This window comes from Achroia grisella, unplaced genomic scaffold (genome assembly GCF_030625045.1).
Source record: "Achroia grisella isolate CSIRO2021 unplaced genomic scaffold, CSIRO_AGI_Agris_v1 utg780, whole genome shotgun sequence".
NCBI classification, from domain to species: domain Eukaryota; kingdom Metazoa; phylum Arthropoda; class Insecta; order Lepidoptera; family Pyralidae; genus Achroia; species Achroia grisella.
In genome coordinates this window covers 5,478,290-5,484,628 of record NW_026713020.1, presented here as the reverse complement: position 1 = coordinate 5,484,628, position 6,339 = coordinate 5,478,290, and positions in this window count along the sequence as shown.

The following is a 6,339-nucleotide window of genomic DNA, read 5'->3' as shown; positions in this document are numbered from 1 at the left end:
AATAATTTTACAAGTAAAACGAAAACACAAAACTTGTTAAGGGCCTAAACAACACATCTATTAAATATATAATACAAACTTTTCCCGTAATTTCTTACGCATGGAATTTAATTTCTTTTATTAATATAAATAAATGTTTCAATAAAACTAGTCTAAATTACACTTTCTAATATTAGCTATCTGCAAAGTTAAAGTCCCTTCAAAATCGGTTCAGCCGTTTCAGAGAACAAAGAGACAAATCAACTTTTGAGAACTTTGTGAGAAACTAAACCAGCAGCAGACATATATTATCTATCTATATCTCATCTATAATATAAACTCTCATAAAAATATCAGTTGACATATATTCCATTCATAATGCTGAGAACACAAAGACAATAGCTAATAAAGTACAATATGACGGACAGACCGAGTGACGTACAAATATAATGCAGATAAATAAGCAAGCAACACACGTGCAGGATGTCACTAGACTTATTTTTTGCAACCTAATATTGAACTTTATGTCAATATGAATAAGGAACAATGCGAGATTCCTGTAAATGTATTTTTAAATTTGTATCATGAAAAGCAGGTAAGCCGCTTTTGATTTGTAGCCGTGAACAATACAACATGCTTTATGGTTTCCTCAAGATACAAAAGAATAATGTATTTAAACCATGAAATGGTATTAATCTTGAATTGTGATATACTGAGGACCTGGTCTTGTGGTTTAGTAGTCTTACATTCTGATGGTCGCGAGTTTGATCCCGAAAATTACAAAAGTTTGTACCTATTTATGAGTAATTTTAATAGTTTAGTGTTTATCTACAATAATATGTGTATTTTGTACGTATTTAATCAATGACTTACCAAACAAAACTTTACCTATGGAACCATCGTTTTAATTCCTCGCTCAGAACTATGTGATGACTGTCCTAACTTTATCATCATCTTATCATCGTTCACTAATGACTCGCCTGCAAATACCATTGGGACAGGCGTTTACGCTGTTCTCTACCTAGAGATATTTTTTTAATAGATAAATATGATCCATAAAAAATATATTCTAGGCAAAATTACTAATCAATCCTCTATCCCTTTAGGGTGAAATAGAGAGAGTGTGTAGGTGAAGTAGATGAAAGTGTGTCCCTACCGTTACAAAATATAATGATTTAAAAACTGCAAAACAGGTTTGAACTAGATTCTCATCAGTTGATACACGAAGCGCCATTAAAACGGATATAAAAAGGAAACAAAAGTACTGGGTGCAACAAACGGGGCTCGTATCGGAGCAAACAATCAAGCAATTAGCAGTAACAGAGCAGTAATGACTGGCCATTCGGACGCACTAATTAGAAGGATCGTTGGAGTACGAGACTTATACTGTCTTGTAATTGGAGATGAGACGGGTACCTATCTAATTTAACTGCACGATCATTGAATCTAAGATTATCGTTGGCAATGATCTAAAAAAGGCAAACTATATTAAAAAATAGACTTAACAAAGTCAGTATAATATATGACTAAATAAATAATTTGTTGAGTAGAATGCTGTTAAGTCCGCTAAATCTACTATTACATTTGTACTGTGAACATTAAAGTTATTTAAATCAATAAATAAATATATATAAATATAAGTAAATCACCACCATAGACTATAGACTCCTTAGCATTCCATAGATTCACCGTGCGGGTGCCGGGTCCATTGTGGCAGAGAGGGAAACTTGGAGCAGTTCCAGGGACGTGTACGCCGATGTAGTATTAACCCCTTTTCCCTTCTATTTTCGCAAATAATTTCAGAAGGATTGCATAAAATTGGTACTTATTTTTTGTTTATTATAACAGATTTAAAAAAAACCTTTGAATAATCGCATATGACTGAAAAAAAAAATTGGGTTAAAACTTTCCATAGAATTAATTACAGATATTTTCTACACTCGCGCGAAGCCAAGCCATCCATCTACAAAATTAATATTTCAGAATTATATTACATATTACATAACTAGTGTGGATGTCCACAGTGTCTACAGGGTACTCATAAGTTTGTGAGTTTTAATAGATAAATTAATACAATACATAGCTTATATCATGCACCCAATGTACCCTTCAAACAGGGGAAGATTTCTCGAATCAGTGCAGTGATTACGGAGTAATCCGGAGTTTACTCTCTTCAACAAAATCCGCTCTTGCTCTTTATAATACCAGTATAGTTACACACATACATATATAATCACCTCTTATACAAGTGAAGGTAGAAGTAAAACTGTAGTTTTACTAAAATCTTTTAATGTATTGGAATATTTTTTTGTACGTATAACTATATATATACATTTATACACAGTCACGACTGCTATTCCAGATTTATTTCAATGATATAGTTGAAGCTTTGTCAACAGTCAATGCTGTAGTAGTCTAATGAAAAGTGTACATATCAAATGTACGGTACATTTGATATACACACTTTTCGCTAGATATATTTTGAAATAAGAGTACCAGAGGACGAGCATACTCCGTCTATAGATATAGATCTTTTTTGTGTTCAAAATTTTGAACTCGCAACCTTTACGCTGTAAGTCGGAATAGAAAAACACCTGATCACGACGCTCAATTGTATTAATTATATTAATATCAATTGATATCTTACAGTTAAAACATATTAATCATCTCTGCGTAGAGTTTTTCAAAATATGTTTAAATGAAATCCTTATGCGTAAAATTGACAAGCATTAATATTGAAGATAATTTTCCTTCGCCTCTCGTCATTTTTCCAACCTGTGCACACAAAACACACATAATCTATGAGTTTGTTTATCTGTTGGGGGCAACTTGGATGCGAAGAATGGCAGGTTATTGACATCATAAATTCAATATGGCCGGCGTTTCGTACAAACGTGGTAGAAAAACACAAAACCCTAAAATAAGGTGCCATATTTTACGTAAAACTTTAGTCGTTACTTAAAGGATACTGGTTCACTATCATCTTGATTATCCTGATACTTTACCAACCTTGCCTAGTGGTCTTGGGTTTGATACCGGTACAAACATCACAAAATTGAATAAGGTTGTATATTGCTTAGGAGTATTAGTATTACTGAGTGTATGAACTATAACATAAATTTTACTTATTTCAAAAGCAATATTATCACCATCCTTATTCAATAAGAATTGCGTAATTGCATGTTACATGCATATATTTTTACTTTCCTTCAGATTGATTGGAAGCTTTAGGATATTTATAAAGCGAAATAGACTAACACGTAAATCGTATACATCGTCGTATATTAAATTGGGAGGATTTGCAGATTGCCTTCTCTTTTATTAAATTTCTTATGTTGTTCTTACATGTTACCAATTGATCTATCAGTAAGTACACTCATGCAAAGTCGTAGCAGCTAGTTAGTATACCTTTGAGGGAAATGCTACTTTTACCTGTAGATACTTATTAAAATCCTTTACGTTACTATAAGTTTAAAAGAAGTAAGCAGAAGGTATTCTTCTGCTTACTTCTTATCTACGTTACTTTATAGAAATAAAGATACTCCAAGTACCGATACATGAATGTTATTTTAACCAAGGGATGGGATGGGTACTCACAATTTATTTTTCGAACTATTTTAATGCAGTTGTTTGCAACTGGTCTTAACAGCTTCACCGAATGGTAGGGGACGAGTGCACATGACACTCCAAACTCGCGGAAGGACTTATGAAGGGACTGAGGGCCAACTCTTGTCTGATAGTTACGAAAAAAAATAAACGAGACACCTATGCCAGAGTCACATGGTCTCATTATTATTCTACCGCGAATCTAGAAATACTATATACGTGTTTCTACTGACATAGAGTTGATTTTCTCAAAGGAATTTATCAAAAATTAACTAAACAGAGCCCCTTGCTCGGCTGCTTTGAATAGCGCATTTTCTGCCAGCCTCATTCATCACAATTAAAATTTATTATTCCGCTTTTCTGAGCCGCGTGCTATTAATTATGAATTAATTGTGATTTAGAGGGCTGCTTGTAAATTGTTTTAGATATTGTTTAAACTACTTGTTAATTATACTCCGGTGAGTAGGTGAGTTTGTAAAATGTTGGGGGAATAAGGGATGGAAATGAAGTGAGACTTTGAGCGTGTGGTGGTGGTGGTTTGAAATTGTAATTTTCCTATACATCTTCACAAGTATTATCACAAATAGGGGGTTGTCAGAAGCAATGTCAATAGTCGATGTAATAGTGAACGCAACATTTGACGGGTCCAGTTTTTGCTGGATATAAATATATTGAATTAAAAGTGCCAAGGGATGAACATGCCGCTGTATCTTGGATTGTGAAATGGTGGGGAAATATGGGATATAAATGAAGTTGAGAGCGTTGTAATCTTGTATGTTCGTGGTTTACTATCATGATTTAGCGAGTAAAGTCTAGAGTTCGAATCTGGCTTGTCTTATATTTAAATAATTGATATGCTTATATTTCATTAAGATATATTTGAGCAATGTGTCAGGAGGCGAGCCTACTGCTAATGCTTAATGTTTCATATCATATGATATTAATTATTCCTTGTCCGAAAAATCAATCTGTAACCTAAATTGACGCACAAAGATATAGTATAAAGGAAAGTCGCTGACTCTGTCTATTCGCTTATATCTTCTAAATTAAGTAATGAATTTTAATACAATTTTTAGCAAAATATAGAGTGATTAAAAAGAAAATATAACACATGCGTGGTACGACCCGAGAAATTAAAAAAATTAAATCCACCTATGCGAAGTCGGGACGGGACTGAAGTGTAAAATATTTTAAGACTAATAGTTTCTTTAAAGTTAATAGAAAAAGGATTTTAATGTATATTATTTTAAAAGGATTTATCATTTTAGCAATATATTGTTTTCTTTAACATATGAGAATACAAGTGTATGCAAATAAGGAACTGTGTAGCAAAATATAGCTATACTCCTACATATTTTATTCGCAATTTACTATGTATACGATTTACGTGTTATTCTATTTCCCTATATAAATATCCTAGAGCTTTCAATAAATCAGGGGGAAAGTGAAAAAATATGTAACACGCAATTACGCAATTCCTGTTCGATAACGACGTACATCGCGACCCAAGTAACATTATCCTGCTTTGATCGACCGAAGAAGCTTGCGAAATAAACTAATGCTTGAATAAATTAGCTCTAGGAGCCTGTATTGCCGTTCATATATTTATTTCTTTTATTATATTTATTCTATATATTTAAGTATAGTCCTTATGATAATAATAATAACCGAGGCCAATTTACACAGCGCCATCTAGTCCCAAGCTAAGTGCTCTTAAAAACTCCATTAATAACACGGCTTGACATCTTAGAGTTTTGGAATATCAACGCATAAGTGGCATCGCTAGTATCATGATAAAGTGATATTCGTAGTGTTGTTTATGAATATAAAACGTACTCCAACTTTAAAAATAAAGCGTACAACTTTGCAAATTGTCTGCCCACGCAGGCTATTTCAGAGTAAATATTTGCCAAAATTAAATTTGAAGGTGAATATTCAAGAACAATATTTACCTTTTTTAATTAATTATATAAATAAAGGTTTGTGACGTAACTATTTGTATAATTAAATAATTCTGTATATAGATATTAGATATATATCAATACGTGAAACAAAAACTTTGTACCCCTTCTTACAAAAATTGCGCGAAAGAAGTATGACGCTTTGTACATTTACAAGTATAATTTATATAGAGTACAGAAAGCTAATATTTCTTTTTTAATTATGATAAAAAAATACATTCAATCTATAAAAAAAATATTACGCACACTACCATGTATTTGGCAAACACACTATTTGTTTAGGTATTATAATATTATGTTATCTGTGGTATTATTAAAGTCTATGGTCAAATTGAGAAATCATTTTTGATAATAAAACCTTAGTAATGTTCAACATTACAATTTCAATTAATTATGATCGATGTTTATGTATTATTTCCTAGCGACCTATTAGGCATTTAGAAGCATATAGTCTAATGAAGTTACGTTGAATAGCTCTAAGCCTAATAGCATTAGAACAGCTTAGCTAACCAAGCATTCGGCATGCATTGATCGTACCTACATGTGAATACTGCGAATCAATTATATAATATCCCTATGTACTATTTCAATAAGCATATAATACATAGATATCATTATTCTGATTCTCATATAGTTATTATCTTTTATCATTACCTACAATAAATTCCTAAAATGTTTAAGGAGCGAAAACATCTGTTAACTTTTTTTTTGTGACTGCCAAATTGACAGTAAACAATATTAATTACAATGAATTATTAAATATATGTATATAAAAATTGATTTAAAATATTAT